At 44.2% G+C, this 20,620-nt stretch overlaps 1 long non-coding RNA gene and 1 pseudogene across 3 annotated transcripts in view; both read left to right on the top strand.

The window, feature by feature from the left end:
• The first annotated feature begins 806 nt into the window (after window positions 1-806).
• LOC131482762 (terminal nucleotidyltransferase 4A-like) lies at window positions 807-2,918 on the top strand (annotated as a pseudogene).
• Window positions 2,919-6,956: 4,038 nt separating this feature from the next.
• Window positions 6,957-20,620, top strand: part of LOC131482807 (uncharacterized) — a 29,487-nt gene continuing 15,823 nt past the window's right edge. For 2 of the 3 annotated variants that reach the window (XR_009247307.1, XR_009247306.1), the window contains exons 1-2: window positions 6,957-7,015; window positions 7,121-7,367. This is a non-coding gene — a long non-coding RNA (uncharacterized LOC131482807). Of the gene's footprint in view, window positions 7,016-7,120; window positions 7,368-13,274; window positions 13,347-20,620 lie in introns of those variants that run through there. The other variant, XR_009247305.1, reaches the window with a different exon arrangement.

The following is a 20,620-nucleotide window of genomic DNA, read 5'->3' on the forward strand; positions in this document are numbered from 1 at the left end:
CCCTCCACTCAGCTGGTTGCCCTTTGTTGGACACACCCAGATGCTCGGGCAGTGCCCTCTGGCAGACTCAGCAACATTCCAGGGGTTCCAGGTCAGTGGATGCTGGAACTATTCACAACTGACAGAGCCCCGTTAGGAAGGTGTCCTCCCCAAACCCTTGCTCCACGCATATGCATGGGGCCAACTTCACTTGGTGCTGCGGAGGACTCCTGGTTTCAGTGGGTGTCTGCCACAGGTTCAGGTGCTGTCTGGGCTAAGAGCTCTCCTGGCAGCAAATCAGTCACCATCCTCTGTGAAAAGCCCATTCTGATTCCCTGGCACCTGAAGCCACATGTTCTCTCAACACATTCTGCCTTTGCTCTGGGATCAGAATACTACTCCTGTGCGGGGGTTCACGGTGGCTTCTTTGTTAAGATTTTGTTTTAACTCTTTGAAAGACAGAGTTACTGAGAGGAGCGACATAGAAATCTTCCACTTGTGGGTTCATTCCACAAATGTCCGCAACAGATGGAACTGTGCTGATTTGAAGCCAGGAACCTTGAATTGCAGCCGAGCACAGGGGCCCAAGGACTCGAGCTGTCCTCCCTCCGTCCAGTGCTTTCCACGGCCATCAGCAGGGAGCTGCAGGGGAAGTGGAGCAGCTGGACCCGAACCTGCAGCCACTTGAGATGCCAGCAGCTTCGTCCATCGTACAAACCAAACACAATTCTGGCCAGCCATCTCATGGAGGCCTCTGTCTGTCTGGCCTCTGGTCAGTCAGCCTCCCAGGCACTGAAGAGCCAAGCAGGGTGGGCACCCACCAAGCCATGTCCCATTGTTCTGAAGAAGCAGCCATGAGAAAGGAGATGGTGAAATGGATAGTGAACCTGTGGTGAGCAATCTCTGCCTGATGTGCAGATATTTGGTGGTGTTAGCACAGGTATTTTATCTTCCCTCCAGCAACATAGACCTGATTGTGTTTGGAAAGTGGGCATGTCCTCGCTTGCAGCTGTTGGGGCAGTCATTTGCAGCAGCACAACATGGTGGAGACATGTTCCATCAAGGTCTTTTGCAAAACCACACTATTGATAATTAAACTTACAATTCATGTGGCTGAAGTTCAAGTGGATAGCAGCTTTAAGATAGATGGGCAGCAGAGGCCATCAAGGACCGCATGAAGAAATATTAATTGCAGATTTAGTTGGATTTAGTACTGAAACAGTTCCTGCTTCAGGGGGACCTGAATGAGTTTTGACAGGAGGAGTCAGCTCGTACAGCCTCATTCTGATGGGCTGTTAGCTTTCTCCAGCTGCATCCCCAAATTAATGCCCAGAAACCTAAGGAGAACCTGGGGATGCTTCTCATAGAATTTTTTGAATTCTATGGAAGAAACCTAAATTACTTGAAAATTAGTATTAGGATAAAAGAAGGAGATGCCTGTATCACCAAGGTCTTGAAAGCCATGACCATGGGTGCAATCAGGATGCTGTGCTAAGGAGTCCCTGCTGCAGGAAACAATGTTGGTAGGAACTCCTACAGCTCACGCAGGTTAAGTGAAGTGGTCAGTTCACCTACATTGTGCTCTGTAACTTTTTCTTGTGGGTACCTGGGGAGGGAAAGGGTCTAAAGAGGCAGACAGTCTGTGGGAAACTGACGAAAGTTTTATTTCCAGGGTTTGTTTGCATATGTTAGGCAAAGCAACAGTTCAAACTTAGTTCAAATAGGTTAAACTTCTGCAAAACATTAGTTACCATCATCAGGTTACATTACTTTAGTTTAAACTTAAGTTACGTCACTAGGATTGATCAAAATAGTTCAAATTCAGAATTTTGTCACAAGAATTGATTGGCTAGTCATTTACATTTCTCATATGGGCAGAGAGTTCCAGGATAGTTAACAAAGGTATTTTGATCTGGAGTATAGTTTTATTCTTGGCTAATGTATTAACTTGAGTACCAATGCTTATTGGGAAAGCATGAAAGCACCTCCAAGGTGTCACTGGGGAAAAAAGTTACTCTGGGCAAGGAGGCCCTCTGCTTCCTCTTTCCTGTAGTCTCTGTTCAACGGATTCCCATAGGCCTCTGCTCTCCCAGCTAACCTGCAATTCCACAGTTCTCGGTCATGTAATGTCACCACTTATGAGACCCACCCCCACCTATTTAGAAAGTACTTTAGGAAGGATCATGGGTCACTAAGGAAGTCATCGTCTACCACAGGTGGGTCAAGGCCCAGAACTGGAAGCAAGGTCACCCTCCACACAGGTGCTTGACTCTGTCTTTCCAACCCTGACTTCAGTCTTCAACTCCTCTGCACCTTCTATGTTGTCACTCTCTGGAAACAACATTGATTCAGACATGCTATCTTTTACCAGATCTAGTGCTTATCAATTCAGTAAACAAGCATCGGCTTCTCTGATGGCCAAATTAACCACTGTCTAGCTGACACCCCATAGCAAACCTCAGTCCATGCCTTCCAGAATGATGATCATGGTAACCAAACATCAGACCAGGTTCACCATACCTCTGCTGATTCTTGCGGTGGCTGCAGTTGCTTGTAGATAAGCTGCTGTCAAAGGGACTGCCTCATTGAATGTCCATCACTCATCATCCCTGGCCATCACCTCTACTTCCTCCACCCCGTGGTCCAGTGTGCATCTGTACTGTAAGTGGCATAACAGCATGAAATTATCCATGAAAGGCTCTCATGGCTATTTGGAAGCTGTGAGCAGCAGAGGCAGGGGGTCCCCTGTGGGCAACTGGGGACACACCAGTACATCTGGAGGAAGAAAACACAGACACACACACACAAGTGATAGCCTGCCTATGAGCCTGAGCAGACAGTGGCTCTGCTATACCCTGTACCCTAGCCTGCTCAATGGTGTTGATGCCCATGGGGACCCAGAGCAGGGCCAGCAGGTGAGCCTGTGGCTGGGCCCATAACCATCATTGCGCATGTCTGTCTGTGTGATGGTGGCGTTGGATCCCAAGAACAACATGTGCTCACCTGCGAAGCATTATAAGGCATGGACCATATCTACTCTCATGTTTGGTTTGAAACTTTGGAACTGCTTTTCTATATAAATATTGAAAATTACAATTTGTGCAATAACTAAGATTTTTAAATTTAATTTCATATTTTCACATGTTATATTTAAGAAAGTGGTCTTTTTCTCAAAAAAAAAAAAAATCAAGCTCAGATCCTTTGCCAAGTTGCATTTTCTAAGATGGGCTCATTGTGTCAGCTGTAGTCAAGTGAGCATTGGCAGAGGTTCTTGGAGGCTTCTGTTTCATGATTTTACTTTTGGTCAGACATGAGGCTAACTGCCTGGAGGTTTCTGGGGCCTTCAGCCCCAGAGCTTGGGACAGGATGTCCAGCTCTCATCTGTTCTGACTGCAGTTCTAGCATTTTGATTTTATTCTTTCAACCTTGACAGAAAATCCAGCATTGAAAGTGCCAGAAATATAATTTTCTTTTTTTAAAGATTTATTTTTATTAAAAAGTCAGATACAGCAATTCAGTCAACCGTAACCCCAAGAGGAACAAATGATCATTATCCTGAATCCATCCCTGAAGCTGAAGATCTAGATCTCAGCTTCCCCAACAATATGTTATCCTAAGAGACATACAACAAATAACCTGGGCACACTTACAAATCTGCAGACATTCACCTTTCCCTGGCTTTTCTGTCCACATTCCATTATTGTCAGGTCTCACCTCTCCTGGAACTCTCTAAATCACATACATTAGAAATACAAAGCATCTTAGCATTAACATCTTCACTGTCCTGCCCAAGCAGTGAACAGAGGGTGAGGACTACAGAAATACAGGGCCCATGCTTAGATGCTACCTGTCCTCAAAGACTGTCCGTGGGAAGCAAGCAGGTACTGCGATGAGACATACAACCAAGATAGTGAGCCCCTCCCTATCATGAGCCTTTATAGGGGCTTGTGAGAGGGGAGGTTATACAACCATGCAATGCTGCTCCCTCTCAGGTTCCAGGTGGTGATAGCTGAGCAATACAGCTGGGCAGAAGGGAACACCTAGGTGGTGATGGGGGAGTGGCTTCCAAGTTTGTGACCCTGAACTAGCTGCCTACCTCACTACAGACCATTAACATTAAGTGTTAAAAAGGTTTTAGTAAAATTAAGCTTCTAATGAAGGAAACTTTTAGCAGGTTAGAAAATAGTGATTTCCTTATAATTAAGATAGGATACAATGCATCTATAATAACCAGTATTGCTAATATAGAACCCTAGACAAGATGTCTTCTCACTTTGTCTCTTACTGTGAATGCATAATCAGGTGTTGGGTTGGAATTTATCGCACCACCTTGAATAGGAGTTCCACATGTGACAATGCAAAAGCAAAGGAACATTATTGCTAGCGCGTTAGGGTCCAAGTCTCATCCGACACAGCCGAGTCTTGACAAGGACCCCGACTATACATTTCACATAGTTCATATAGGGTTTTGGCTGCAATTCTAGGAATGGACCATTGATTCTATAAACAGACACTGGCAAGATTGTAATTGGTCAGTTTCTACCACCTGTGACCACTCTAGTGGTCAGTCACTCTTATCCATGCCCACTCCAGTGTTCAGCCTCTATTGCCATGACCACTTGATGACTAGGGACCTTTCAAGTCTCCTCTGATTGGTTGGCTGTGTCTAGGATGTGTGGTGGCCCACTTTGGGGAATCGGTTGCCTCAATTCCAGGGAATGAAACTTAGGCCTAGTGTGTCTGAGGCCTGCTCAAGGCGTGTCATGACTTTACTTTGGTTCTCCTTACAGCAAGCGAAGCTCTCATTACAGCAACCAGAAGTAGTGGTTAGCTTAGCCATTAATCAATCAGCATCACTTTAGCATCACTTATCCTATATTCTAATTACCATTACTTTTCCAACCCTCTACTAACTGCTATCTCTTAACACTTACATATGTGCTTTAATTACCTTATTACTAGTTACTCATTTAATGTTATCCCTAATGTTTTCTTCTAACACTTGCGTATTTTTGCCATTAACTTGATTTTCTTTATTGCCATTCATTTATTTAACTACTCCCCAATACTATTCCTTATTAGCATCATCCTTGTACTATTTATCTATTGCTTAGCTCACTATTTTTTTAATTCATCTATCAGCACACTTCAGTACTACTTAGCTGCTATTTTAGCTCCTCAATCTCACACAGGAAATTAAACACAGTAAGGAAATTGTATGCACAGTGGTCAAGTTTTAAGAACTATCAATTTGTATTAATAGACCTTTTATGCATGGTGGCAATCCAACAGAAATCAAAACCAAAAATGATGAGATACTCAAGCAAGTTACTATGTACTAGTAAGAAACAGATATGGAACAACAGTAAAATACAAAATACAGACCAGGAGATTAACCCCAGTAAGATAAATGAGATTGAAAAGATAAATGTACACTGTATTTTCAAATGCTCTTCAGGTCTGTATTTCACAAAGCCAGCCGGTCAGCGCAGAGGCTGGCGCCACAGCACGCTGGATGAAGCCGAAGCGGTGTGGGCTCCGGAGGGCACAGCCCGCCCTCAGCATCCCGAGCGCGCCTGCAGCCTCCCTGGGGCCGCCATCTCCGCCCTTCCTTCCGCCAGGCCGTCAGCAGGCGTCACAGCAAAGATGGCGGCGGCACCCGGCGAATGCCCGGCTGAAGGTGCCAGCTCCCGAGGCCCGCAGAGCTCCGTCCCCGCCCCCGGCTCCCGAGTCCTGAGGGACGGATGCTCGAGGCTGTCCTCCACCCGCAGTGGGCAGTGGCCTGCCGAGGGCTCAGGCGGTGGGGGAGAGGCGTTACACGCGGGAGGAAGAGACGTACAGCGCGCAGGCGCAGACGGAAGCGGGGCGGGGAAAGTGACGCGGCCGAGGGCGGAGCTGCTGCCGCTCCCAGGCCCGGCTGTTTCCAAGGGGCCAGGCTTCCTCGCCTCCCCACCGCTAGCCGCCTCTCCGCGCCCCTCTCCCCGCTGGTCCCCGGTTCTCCTCCACTCCCCGGCGCTCCCCGTCTCTCCCCACCTCTCCCTGCCCCTCTCTCCCCACCTGTCCCAGGCTTACCCCTCTCCGCGAGATTCGCCCCCGCCTCCCCGCCCCCGCCCAGGCTTTCCCCGCCTCTCCCCCACTCTCCCCACCCCTCTCCCGCCGCACCGGCCTGGCATCACCCCGTCCCACCTCCTTCCCAGGCCCGCGCTTGCCGCGCAGGCGCACAGCTGGTTGTGGGGTCCGCCCTTTCTTGTTGTGCTTTTGCCGCAGCAAAGCGAGCGGGGAAATCCACCCGCTTGTAGTCCCTGGCCTTTCCGCGCCAGCGCTGTCCGTTCTCAAAACAACCCTGAGCGGCCCTGGCAGCACTCGGGGCCTCACGTCTCCCAGGCCGCCTCGGGGCTGCAGCGTCTTCCTGGGGGATCTGGCGGCTCAGGGCTCTAACCAGAACCTGCAGTGCCTAATGTGGCTCGAGGACACAGGAGCTCTGCATTTGAACATCTTTATTTCAATCATCTAGTCGGCATTTGGCATTTCCCGCAAAAAAAAGTCAAACGAACTAACGGGAAAGGGCCGATACAAAGAAAAATCTGCTGCAGGTTCAGTGAATTGTGTGAAGATCGGCACACTTTCCGGAGTTCGCGACAGAGAGGGCAGGAAGCGGCCAGCAGGCGGACTTCTCTGAGCTGACAGCGTCCCCTGCTGTGGGGAGGTCAAGCTGCAGACGGGGAGGCCGCTTCAGCGCTGAGGCAAGCCTCACTCCCCCTCCTGCCCTCACACCCCTGTGATTCTGATTGGCTGCGCGTCCTCTGACGCCGCACGTACTCAAGGTCTGTGCGAACGGTCCAGTCACGCGCCCCCGGAAGCCCTGCAGAAGCACACGGGGTGTTGTTTCCTGGTGCGGCCAAACTCGCCTTCCTGTTTCTACTGTGAGGCAATCCTGGGGCAGTGCAGCCGCTACCGCCCCGAGCCCTGCTGTACTTGTGAGAGGCTCCAGGCTCTGCAGCTCCTGCCGCCCGTGACCGTCCTCTGCTCGTGAGAGGTCCGGGACAATGCAGCCCCTGCTGCCCCGAGATCTGCTCTGTTCCATAGAGGCCCGGGCAGTGCAGCCGCTGCCGCCCCGAGTCCTGCTCTGCTCGTGAAAGAGGCTCCGGGCTCTGCAGCTCCTGCTGCCCGTGACCGTCCTCTGCTCGTGAGAGGCTCCAGGCAGTGCAGCCCCTGCTACCTGTGACCGTCCTCTGCTCGTGAGAGGCCCGGGACAGTGCAGCCGCTGCCGCCCCGAGACCTGCTCTGCTCGTGAGAGGCTCCAGGCTCTGCAGCCCCTGCTGCCCGTGACCGTCCTCCAGCACAGGAGCCCTCGGACGGACGCCCGACTCCTTAGACGCTGGGAAGTGGTGAGTGTGTGCGAGCATCTCCTCAGGCCCCCAGGGCGGGCGGGGGGCCAGTATGGAGACCTTGATGGCCTCACTCTCCAGTATTGACCTTGAGCCTTCAGGACTCACATTTTTCCAAATTGTGTGTGGTGGGGAGGGGAGAGTGTCCAGGAACAATTCGAACTTCATGTTGGGCCGGATTTTCCTTTTAGAAAATTGGTCCTGATTCTGTTGAGAAACAGCGTCTGAAGGCCACAGCTAAGTCCTCAGTGTAGCTCCTCCTAAGGGTCTCACGGTCACCTTGTTCCAATGTCAGACCAGCACAGACTCTAGCAGTTTACCTCACAGCTTGGCTGCAAGGTTGAGGGGCAGCATCTGGTGATGGCCTTCTGGTTGGCAGAAGCCAGGGGGTGGCACAGAGACCTTGCAGACAAATAAAGGGGTGCAGCAGGGACTGCCCCAAAAGGGGCTTGTATAGAAGAACCGAGGACTTAACCATTAAGGTACAAGTTGTCTGGATTGATTTATTTTGATGGCTTTTGATATGGTGCCACCTGTCCCCACTGCTTAAGTTCTCATACTTGGGAATAAATGTCCCCATGAATTTTAGAGGGAGATAAGTCAGGTTCTCCAGAGAGCATTAAGGCAGGGAATAAATCCCTAAATGTCCAGAACTGCTCATATTGCCAAGAGCTGACTTCTGCCCTGAAAACTCACATCACACTCCACTGTTTCCCCCAAGATACAATTCATTCAACTTTAGTAATTTATCTTTGTTTTTCCCCCACAAAATAACCATTAACTCTGTAAAAGGACTGTTTTCTGTGAACACTAGGCATAAGAGAAAAGCAGTGGTTGCCCACCTGACACACACAGTGAGATATCATTGCCCTGTCTGGGTGAGTGTGACAGTGCTTAAGATGACATGTGGGACTCACGTGGCTGTATCAGAATGTGTAGGTTCCAGTTCTGTGCAAATGCAGTGTGAAGTTAATGCACAAAGTGGCTTGGGTTTTGAAAAATCTGATTTATTTTCAATCTTGTTGCTTCAGTCTTGTCCCAGCCTTGCCTGTTACAGCCTTGTCTGTTGCAGCCATGAGGAAAGTGAGACATTGGATGAAAATGTCTGCCTTTATCTCTCTGCACAGTAAATAAAATTAGATTAAGCTTAAACGTATTAGTACATCTCCCTTTTTACCTAACTGAAGTGCTGGCACTTTTATCAGAATGTCCTCACTTTGTGATTCCCTTCGGAAAATTTGCATGCTGCTTGATATACCCTTCTCTTTTCGTTTTGCTGAGTTTGAAAAACTTTTGTAACAAACACGACCAACTTATCTTGGCTCACTCAATCCTCCTGAAACATAGCAGTAGAATGGTAGAATGCTGCCCTAAAGCTGGAGGGCATCTATTGTGTTCCCTCTGTTTTGTAGAGTTAACCCCCTGCAGCATTAATACTTTCTTTACCCATCCTCAGTTCCATTCCTTGCTGGCATATTGGTACCAACTAATTAGAAGCTGATTGCTTAAAGGACAATGCAGAAATAATTGATGCACTCTCGGTTAACTTAGCCTTGCTCAGGGAGTGAAACCTTTACAAAGACCCTGGTAAATCCTAGGACAGTGTGCCCTGATTTGAATGTTACATCGTTTTTCCCTTGCATGGAACCAAGTTTATTCCACAGTCTCAGAGAAAGAAAAGAAAATTCTTGACATCTTTATTTTCTGCCAGGTTTTCAGTAAGACGTTTAACAGTATAAACCTAATGAGTAGGTGAGGAAAAAAGTATTTGTGAGTTCAAGTCTTGGTCTTTTTTACCTACGTCTGCAGAGGTGACTAAGTCCTGGTTCTATCTGATGTGTTTGATTGCCTAAAATATATTTCTTCATTAATGTGGTGGCACAGCAAATCAAGCTGCTACCTGTTTATGGGTGCCAGTTCAAGATCTGGCTGCTTCTTACAATTGTGCTCCTCACTAATAAATCTGGGAAAGCAGCCTAATGTGTCCCAAGTGCTTGAGTCTCTGCCACTTGTGGGACACCCAGAAGAAACTCTAATTTCCTTGCTTTGGCATGAGTCAGCAATTGCTGTCATATATGGAGTGAACCAGCAGGTGGAATATTTTTCTCTGCCTTTCAAATAAATAAACCTTAAAACTATACATCTATTTATTTTTCAGTGAAAGTTGCAAATTAGAAGAGACAAAGATCATCTATCCAGTACTTTACTCCGCCCATGGCCAAAATGACCAGTGCTGGACCGGGCTGAATCCAGGAGCCTGTATCTTCCTCCAGGTCTTCCATGTGGGTTATAGGGGCCCAGTCATGTGGATGATCTGCCACTGGTTTTCCCAGCTGATTAACAGAAAGCTGGGTTGGGAATGAAACAGCTGATTCCATATGGGATACTGGTGTTGTAATTGATAGCTACACATATTATACCACAATGCTGGCCTTGGCTTTAATTTTTTTATACTGAGGACAATATTTTTCTTGCTTTTTATTTCTCATAGGCTGATTCATGGCAAGTGTTTTACATATGGGACAGTATTCTCACGTTACAAATTCTGGATAAATTCTGATGCTGAATAAAGCATTGGTAAGGTAGAAGGATTGGAGTTTCACAGTTCCTTCATGTACATTTATTTATTTTGCGATTCTCTAGGAGTTGGTTTGACTTAGTTTTTTTCATCTAGTATTAACTGAATTCTCTGTGCGATAACTTTGCTAAATAGTAGTTGCCACTAATATATACTGGAAGCATGAATTTGTACTGATCAGTGCAAGTTGGTGTGTACTTCACTTGCGTTTTATAAGATTTTCCTCTACATAATATGTTGCTCTGTTTAGGATCACTGGGACAAACACAGCAATTCCAGGGTAGAAGGAGGGTCTTCTGAGCATTTTCTCAACCACTCCACCAGATTCCCATACCTCATTTTAATTGAGCATCTTATAGGATTCTGTTTTCTCTCATTTATTAAGATATGAAGGTTATGTGTCTCCTAAATTTTTATTTGTATAGTTTACATAGAGTCTGCAGTGTTCATTGCCTATAATCTAAACCCAATTTGAAATAACACTGTGCTGGGCCCAGCGGCATGGCCTAGCGGCTAAAGTCCTCACCTTGAAAGCCCTGGGATCCCATATGGGCGCCGGTTCTAATCCTGGCAGCTCCACTTCCCATCCAGCTCCCTGCTTGTGGCTGGGAAAGCAGTTGAGGACGGCCCAGGGCATTGGGACACTGCACCCGCGTGGGAGACCCGGAAGAGGTTCCAGGTTCCCGGCTTCAGATCGGCGCGCACTGGCCGGTTGTGGCTCACTTGGGGAGTGAATCATCGGACGGAAGATCTTCCTCTCTGTCTCTCCTCCTCTCTGTATATATCTGGCTGTAATAAAAAAAAAAAAAAAAAAAATAACACTGTGCTATTCCTTGAGAAGTTCAGGTATGTTATGGTCCCAGTTTTTTCACCTATTCTGTATATAATTTCTGTCATTCCTTTTAGTTAGTGTAAATTGAAACAATGTGTTCATTGTTGGTAATACCACTTTGAATAAAGATGTATATATTAAATAATGTGTGGGGCCTGGCGCAATAGTGTAGGTTAAGGTCCTCACCTTGAATGTGCCACGATCCCATATGGGCACCGGTTCTAATCCCAGGAGCCCCACTTCCTGTCCAACTCCCTGCTTGTGGCCTGGGAAAGCAGTCAAGGACAACCCAAAGCTTTGGGAGCCTGCACCCACATGGGAGACCAGGAGGGAGGAAGTTCCTGGCTCCTGGCTTCGGATTGGCTCAGCTCCAGCCTTTGCCACTGCTTGAGGAGTGAATCATCAGACAGACGATCTTCCTCTCTGTCTCTCCTCCTCCCTGAATATCCAGCTTTCCAATAAAAATAGTTAAATCTTAAAAAAAAAATCTTAAAAGAAATAATATGTGAATAGAGAAAGTGAATATCTGTACCCTCATTTGATGTCAAACACTTGTTTTGAATGACCTGACATCTAAAATCATGTTGAAATTTTTACCTGATTAATTTCTCTGTTATTTGTTTAAGAGAATGTGAGAGAAAATCAGAATTCCAATTCACTGGTTTGCTTCTTAAGTGTCTATAACTGCCAAGTATGTCTCAGGGCTTAGGCTGGGAGCTGAGAACCCAATGCAGATTCTTCCTGTGGGTAGCAGAAACCCAGTGCCTAAGGCCATCACTGCTTCCCTAGGTCTGCTTTAATAGGAAGCTGGAATCAAGATCAGAACTAGAAATGCAACCCAGGTACTCTAATGTAAGCTAGAAGTTTCTTAACTGCTGGGCTAAACACTCACCTTGTGTTTTTTGTCATTACTGTTGTTAACTGAGATACATTAATTAAATTTTGAATACCGTACCTGTAATTTGACAGCAATATATAAATGAATAAAACAGGGTGAGACAGTATGGGTTTGGTGGGGTGAATGCATCTCACTGAGTGCAAGTGATTCAAGTCCAGCTTCCTACAATGCATCTGAGAAGCAGCTGGTGGTGGCATAAGTACTTGCAAATCTCCCACCCACATACGAGACGCAAGAGGACTTGAGGGACTTGGAGTCAGTCTGCCACAGCCACAGCTGTTAAAGCCATTCAGAAATAAACCAGTGAATGAAACATCTGTTTTTCCGTCATTCTTCCTTTCAAGTGAATAGATACATTGCAACTATCTTTCCACCTAAGTTCAAGGTTAGTTTTCCAACAGTGACATTTACAAAATGCCAGGTAACACCTTTGTAAATCAAGTATGGGATGAGCAAGAGGTTCAGCGGGAAAAGCAACCCTGAGTTTTGGTTAGATTTTGTGACAGGTGTTGTGAGGTCACGTGTTACATTGCTGCAAGTAATGGCAGCAGTCCGTTGAAGGACTGGTTATGGTCTTACATTCATTTTCTGATTTAGTTCCCTGCTAATGTGCTTGGAAGCTAGCAGAAACCGTCCCAATTGCTTGGACACCTGCACCCCTGTGGAGGGTCTGAATGGAGTTCCAGGCTCCTGGTTTGGGCCTGCACCTTGCTGCCTATTGTGGCCACATGGGGAGTGAACAAATGGAGGGCAACTCTCAGTCTGGCTGACTTTGATTCTTGCCCTAATGCTCACTTTTAAACAAATAATGTTTTTTAAAAAATTAAAAAGGGCCTGGAGTGATATTCTAGTGGCTAAAATCCTTGCCTTGCATGAGATATATAAATAAATATAAAGAAAAAGAAAAAATAGAGTTAAAAAAGCACTAAGCATTTTTTATACTCTGTAGATGGGAACTGTTAAATTTCTTTTACAGGGTCCATTGTTAGTGTGAAGGGGTGGTTTCTAATTTTTGAAAATTCTAGTAAATTGTGATCAATGTGTTTATGAATGCTACCATAAGGTGCAGTGCAGTATTTGAATACATACATACAGCATAAGCTGACTAAGCCGGGTAGCCAGGCTCTCCATTTATCTTTACTGTTACGGCATACCAGGTCCTTCATCCTACTTTCTTAAGTCTGTCATACTGTGAACTGTAATTGCCACACTGTGATGGAACACTGGATCTTGTTCCTTCTGTCACATGTTGTTTTTTTTTTTAATTAATTACATTGCATTATGTGACAGTTTTATAGGTCCTGGGATTCCCCCCATCCCTCCCCAAACCCTCCCACCATGGTGGATTCCTCCACCTTGTTGCATAACCACAGTTCAAGTTCAGTTGAGATTCTTTCATTGCAAGCATATACCAAGCATAGAGTCCAGCATCTTGTTGTCCAGATAAGTTCATCAGCTTGTTGGGGATGTCACTTGTTCTTTTGCTACCAGTTCCATCTCTTTCCTATCCCCAGTCCTCATTCTTCTCAATGATAATATGCTAGATTTATTTCTACATTTGCCTTATTTCATTTTATGTTATCATATCTTTTTTTATAGATTTGCTTATTTTTATTGAAAAGTTGAATTCACAGAGAGAAGGAGAGAAAGATTTTTCATTTGCTACTTCAACTGCCAGGCTGTGCTGATCCAAAGCTAGCAGCCAGGAGCCAGGAACTTCTTCTGATTCTCCCAGGTGGGTGCAGGGTCCCCAGGCCGTGGGCTATCCTCAGCTGCTTTCTGAGCACACAAGCAAGTAGCTCAATGAGAAGTGGGGCAGCTGGGACATGAGCCAATACCTAAACGGGATCCTGGTGCATGCAAGGTTAGGACTTCAGACCCTAGGCTACCACACTGAGCCCTGTTATATCCAGGTGCATTTATTTTGCAGCAAATAATGATATTTTATTCATTTTAATGGCTGAATGCCATCTTGGCAGTCATTAGGTTTCACTACTAATACATTCAGGAGAAACAATATCTAAAAACAAAAAAGTTTGATTATCTTTATTTCTATTTCTGTGCCTTTGATTTCCTTCCCTTGCCTACCTCCTTTGGGAAAATATTAAATTGCGTCACAGTGAAATGTTGGCGTTCTTATTTTGTTGCATATTTTAGAGCTTTTGATTTTTTGGTATTCAGTTGGATGATGGCTATAAGTTTGTCATCTAAATACTTTATTGAGGTATATTTATACCTCAATTGAGGTATTTTGGGGTATATCTATAAATATTTATAGATTTGCACAGCTTACATATATGTAAGTATTACAAAATATTGAATTTTATTGGAAGTTTTCTATAGGATTATTTCAATGATGCTTATCTTCCATCCTGCTTATGTGAAACATTTGGCTTGTTGATTTTCATTTATTGGCCATTTTCTACATCCTGAAGTTGTGACCCACTAGGGGAGTTTCCCAAGTTCCCCCACTTGACATTCTCACCAGATCTCATACATGGCAGTGGGTGTTAGGCCAGGGTGTCTGCCCTTCCATCTTGGTCTTGCATGAGCTGGTTAACATTGCCGTCCACCCCAACCCACATCCTATTTTAGGATGCACATTTGGGTGCTGCTGCATTAACCTGCTCAGACTGTTGTCGGATCCTTTACCTGTGAGTGATTGCAAGTTCCATGGTCACACCTAACTCAGTCCATCACCACCCCAACTCTTGAGCTAACCAGTGGGACTTGTATTTTCACAGGGTTTGGCCTATACACCCCCCACAGAACCTACCACTGCACCTGGTTCTGTCGTGTGCTGATTAGTGTCGTGGCCCTGCCAAATGTGACCCGTCCCCTGATCCAACATTCCATCAGGTACTAGGATCTAGTCCTGCTAGACAGGCCTCCAGCCTTAGCTTTCACATGGACTGGCATGTGGTGGTCAGCGTTGTTCAGTGATAGCAAGTTCTACACAGGACTCACAAATAGGCTGGTGTATCAGTGTGACCCATACAGAATAACTGATCTCTTCCCTCTAAACCACCAGGTCTCAGTACCCTTGCTGACCTTCAAGGAAAAGTTACTCTGTTGTTGGGATTCCATCGGGAGTGATTCCTCATGGACGTACCTAGGCAGGAATTCCACACCCCCAAGACACTAGAGCTCGCCACTGGGCAGCCAGCAGGTGGGGCCTGGCGTGAAATGGCACAGTGGCTGCCCGGGCCCAGCTCATCACATGGTAGAGGTGACTGTAGCTAGGGTCCCAAGCATGGAGTCCAACCCAGCCTGTGTGCTCCCAGCAGCCAAAGTTCTCTCTACCCAGATCCCAAGGTCATACTCATAAAAATTTCTTTCTTTTTTATTGGAAAGTCTGATATACAGAGAAGAGGAGAGACAGAAAGGAAGATCTGTCCGATGATTTAATCCCCAAGTGGCTGCAATGGCCAGAACTGAGCTTATCCGAAACCAGGAGCCTGAAGCCTCTTCTGGGTCTCCCACTCAGGATCAAGTCCCAAAGGCCTTGGGCCATCCTTGACTGTTTTCCCTGGTCACAAACAGGGGAGCTGGATGTGAAGTGGGCCACAGGGATTAGAAATGGTGCCCATATGGTATCCTGGCATGTACAAGACAAGTCTACTATACCTAGTGCAGTACTATGGGTATCTTAATGATCTTGATCTTGCAGATCAAGGAAAAGACAAATTTCTCCATCTTTTAATGTCTTCCTCTTTTCTTGAAATGTTTTGTAATTTTCATTATAGAGATCTTGCACATCTTTAGTTAGGTTAATCCATTCCAAGGTATTTAAGGTTCCTCTCCACTATTTTAAAGGGGACTGTACTTACAAGTTCACTCTCAGCCATGGTTTTTTTTTTTTTTCTTGTATATACTAGGGAAATTCATTTATGTTCATTAATACTGTATCCTGTAACCATGCCAAACTCTCTCACGAGCCTCAATACTCTATAATCTGATATTTCTGCTGTGTACAGACCCCTATCATCTGTGTACATTGATAATTTGACTTTTTTCTTTTCCTGTTTGAATTCCTTTAATTTGTTTTTCTTGCCTAATAGCTCTGGCCAGGATTTCTAGTACTATATGGAATAGAAGAAATGAAAATGGCCATCCTGGTCTAGGTTCATATCTTAGCATAAAAGCTTTCAGCCTTTCTCCGTGTAGTGTGATGCTGACATTGGGCTTTCATTTATTGTTTTGATTGTGTTATAGAATGTTCTTTCCAGACAATATCTTGCTTAAGGTTTTAGCATGAAGTTGTGTTGGATTTTATTAGATGCCTTCTCTGCATTGATTGAGATGGCAATATTGGTCTTCACTCTTCAATTTGTTGATGTGGCGAGTTGTTGTAAATCAGAACGCAGAGTTTTCAACCTTTCAAGGAAAAAAAAAATGAGTTAGTTATGGAGCGAGGTGGCAGCTATCTTGCAGGACAGTGCACCAAGGGGAAAGCAAACATAGTTTTCATAGTCAAAGTGAATATACAAACAGTCATGTTACATGAACAACGCCAGAGTGGTCACTGGTATCTGTTAATTCTATTGCAATAACATCTCAAGCAAAGTGAAAGTTACTGAAGTCAGCAGGCCCTCAGACAATTACATTGTATAAGCTGGGCCTGGCATGGTAACCTACTGGCGAAAGTCCTTGCCCTGTATATGCTGGAACTCCATTTGTGCTCCAGTTATAATCCCGGCAGCTCCACTTTCCATCCAGCTCCTTGCTTGTGGCCTAGGAAAGCAGTAGAGGATGGCCCAAAGTCTTGGGACCTTATCACCCTTGTGGGAAATTTGGAGGAAGCTCCTGGCTCCTGGCTGCTTGCTGTGGGTCAGCTCAGCTCTGGACATTGTGGCCACTTAGTGAGTGAATCAGTGGATGGAAGATCTTTCCTCTGTCTCTCCTTCTCTCTGTAAATCTGACTTTCCAATAAAAGTAAATAAATCTTTAAAAACAAATGATACACCAAAAACTATTAAATAAGCTAGAGGCTCTTCCAAGAGCCTCACCTGAACTGGTACCTTTGCAGAGTTCATGGTTGGTCCTGTTGTTATCTCTTCTAGCTGATCATTTGAAGCGTAATATGTTGAACCACCCTGTGATGGTGTGCAGTTAACTTCAATGTTGAGACACTTCTCCTGACTACATAAGATAGCAAAAACATACAAAAAAGTGTAAATGATTAAAGTGATCCTCTTCCTCAATACTTATGGTTATTAAGAGACTAAGAGTTGAAACACCCTTATCTGTATCTTTCATTAACTGATTTCCAGATATGAGAATTAATTAGGTTTGAAAAGCTGTCATAAGAGTAGATTGAAGCTCCTTTATTTCAGATGACACATTACCATGATCAGGCAAATGTCTTTTAATCTGTTCCCAGTCAAATTGAGTCCTACTGCAAGGCACAGGAGTCATGCATACAGTAGAATAACTCCAGTCACATCTTAGGGATAGTTGCTGGTTAATGAATTTTATTTGGTCCCCCAGCCTAACAGTTGATTTCAAACTGGCTGTCTCAGCATAGAATTGACTATCAATTTGTCTCTGGGTAAACCCATAAAGCTTCTGAATCTTTTTGCCATTTTTTCTCAAAACATACAGTCTGAACTGCCTGATGCAAGGCGACTCCCGCCGCAGCTGCAGCAACAGTGATTGCAATGATCCGCAGTATGGCTGCAATTGACCTTGCTGTCAACCGAGTAGCCTGTTTTTTAAGCTCTTGAATCAAAGTATGAAGAATGAACACAGATGCTGACTCTTCCCATTCTCTTTCTTAGTCTAACAAATATCCTCAACCCCACATGAGCCCTAGAAAGTGTATAGTTGCCCAGGGGGAAATTTGCATATTATTTGTAGATAAGCATGCATGACAGAGAATTCACAGATTGATTCCACTGTACACACCCCACCATCAGCACAAAGGGTAATCTAACATAAGCTTGAGTATAAACAGTTAAAATATTTGTAAATGACACTGATAGGTTTCCAGTTTAGTTGGAGACAGTCTCTATCCAAGTCTCCATAGATTCCAGAGCATTGACTAATTTCCAAATGTGGTCCTGATGGGAGAATCCAGGAATATAAGGGAAAGGAACAGCCATGCCACCTCCATGCCAAACAATAGAATTGGATGAACTAACGTGAATCTCAATGGTTTCATTAATCTGATCCAATCACAATAAACTTCCATTGAACTGGCTATGGGCAGAGCCCACAGGGCTTTGATCTATGACATTTTCATAGGAAATATTAAACGTCTTCCTTTTTTCTGGTCCCACACAAGACACCCAAAATAGCCATGATACAATGGAATCATAAACTGGAGTGTGACAGTTGCCTGATACTCCTGTGTATTAACTATGGACTCAAGGACAGCTACACCAGATAACAAAAAAAAACAAATGTTTCCCTATGACCTTGTTGATTTTATTTTTTAGTACAGTAAGTGAAGCCCTGTGCTCTGGTTACAATCAGTGAGAATGTGACCCTATGCAAATGGGAGTCCCTTCTGACCCTAACTAGTAGTTATATTTAACTGTATCCCTTCTTCTTTATTAGAGGTCCATTGTCATCAAAAGGCTCAGGAATCCAAGTTGAATCAGTGACATATACCAGAACACTTGAATACCACCATGTGACAGAGCAGTTTAGCGGGGGATGAGGAACGTAGGTCCAGTAAGTGTGATTACTACCCCAGCTCACAGCTGAAGCAAAGGACAGAGTGGCGATGACAACCATGGCTAGAAACAGTGTCTCTGGAGATAGACATTTTCTGGTAGCTTCACGTGAGAGCTTCTGAAGTTGACCCCATGTCAGCAGTTTGGCAGTTGTCATTGTGATAAATGGCGCCTTGGCTGTCAGCTGTATCCTGTGAAATTCCTGTTTTTTTAAGGAAGATCCATTTTCTTCAGGGACAGGGATGTTTCCATGAGAACTGCTGCCCTTCTGAAGCCAGATGAGCAACAGAGAAACCTGCAGTTTTTTTCAGAGGATCAATTAGGAAATCCTCTGGAGATAAGAGCATAACCTCTGCCCAGGGACATTAGTGTTCCGGCCAGTTAGTTGTCTTACCAAGGCAGTGATTTATAAGGCCATATAAGAGAATATTTGTTAACAGGAATATTAAAGTGTTCTTGAGTGAAAATTAAGTGTTAAAAATGCTAGGCATAAAGTGTCTCTGTGGGGTATCACCCTTTTTATTTTTATTTTTAAGTTATTTTTTACCAGTTGACTTTTTTTAGGGTGTGATGTGATGTGTACATTTAATAATAGTTTGTTTTTGGAAGTTATAGAGAATGCTTGTAATGTATAGGATGGATTACTCTAAGACAGTTTGAAATTTTTGCTTAGTGTATGTAGGTTTATTGTGTGTATTAATAGTTGAGGGAATTTTTATGATAGGAAAATAGGAGAAAAGGAAAGATTTCATAGTTAAAGTGTAGTTATAACTCATAGGTTGTGTCTAGAGGAATTTATAGACGTGTGAGGTAATGTCCATGAGGAGATGATTGTCACTTGTTCTTTTATACGTGTTAAGGCATTACTACCGAAAGCATTATTCATTGTTTCTCTAGGGTGTGGAGATCCTGAGAGGCTTTTGTTTATAGTTTTAAGAGAGCATAGAGGAAAAATGAAGAAAAAGTGTGAGTCACCAGGTTGTTTATTCTAAGGAACAATACTAACTGAAAACTATTAAACAATAGTTTTAGAAAACATTTACCCAAAGATTTGATGTTTGCTACAAATTTAAGAGTATAAGTTCATAATTAAACTGAATTGTACATTATGGACACTAATCAGAAAATAACATGAGTAACTTGTTAGATTGGCAAACTTGAGCATAAAGGAATTAGTGACTTAACATATTTTACAAACAGTTTTTATTAAACATTTAAACTATATGAACCAGAGATAATTTGTGCTGACTTTGTGATTTTTATTTAGGGCAGAATAATAAATTAATTTTAGCATCAGTTTAAGATCTTTACATTTATGTTTGTTTTTAGTAACATGAGTTTCTTAATTTTTTTTTTAAGATGGCTTACAAATATAGGTAGAGTCATATTTTAAACAGTTGTGGCGGGAACCATAAAACTCATTAATGAATGAGATAGCTGTTGGTTCTCCTAGCTTTGTCCAATTTATGCTTAACTGTACCATGATGACTTAGGAAACATATAACATCTGCTCTTAAAAAATTTTTTGTTATAGAAAACTCCAAAAATTGGTGCACAATGGGTGAAAGGTATAATTTTTTGAAAGGTATAATATTTTTTGACCAGTAAGCACAGACTGTAATGTGTGTTAACAATTTAAAATATTTCTGAAATAACTGACTGGAAAAGAGTGGCCTAAAGCTAAAATTTATTAGGAAGCCATTTTTTATTTAATCTCAAGGAGTGTAGAGGCCAAGTAGGGTTACTGTAAAGCAACACCCTTTTTTTGTTTTGTAAAATACACGGTAGAGGACTGTAAGAATAGAGTTTGCATTCGCAGTTGTTATCTCTCCACCACACCTGTAGAATTCAACAGTTGTAGCAGAAACATAGACATCAAGGTACACAGGTGACCACCACACTCAAACAGTTCAGAAACCTGATGGGCCATAACAGCATCTCCTATGGAGCCTGACCTATAAAGCTGTGCGGCATGCAGCCTTGCTGAGTCCAAGATGAGTACTCAGAGCAGAAGCAGATCAGGTGGTGAGATACATGTTTATGGTTAAAGGTCAGTGCAAATCCTGTGAGCCTGGAAGCTGGAATCAACTGCCAGGACTGTGTTAATCATCTCGGTGCCTCACTTCCCTGACTACTAAGTCTGTTTTTGAGCTCAGGATGACCACTACCCTCTGACTAGGGTCTCCAACACGCTAGGGCGTGTAAGAGAGATCATGTCAGATGAGTATAGGATGGACTAAGATGTCTTTATTAACCAAGCTTAGC

Source organism: Ochotona princeps, chromosome 20 (genome assembly GCF_030435755.1).
Source record: "Ochotona princeps isolate mOchPri1 chromosome 20, mOchPri1.hap1, whole genome shotgun sequence".
In the NCBI taxonomy this organism is placed as follows: domain Eukaryota; kingdom Metazoa; phylum Chordata; class Mammalia; order Lagomorpha; family Ochotonidae; genus Ochotona; species Ochotona princeps.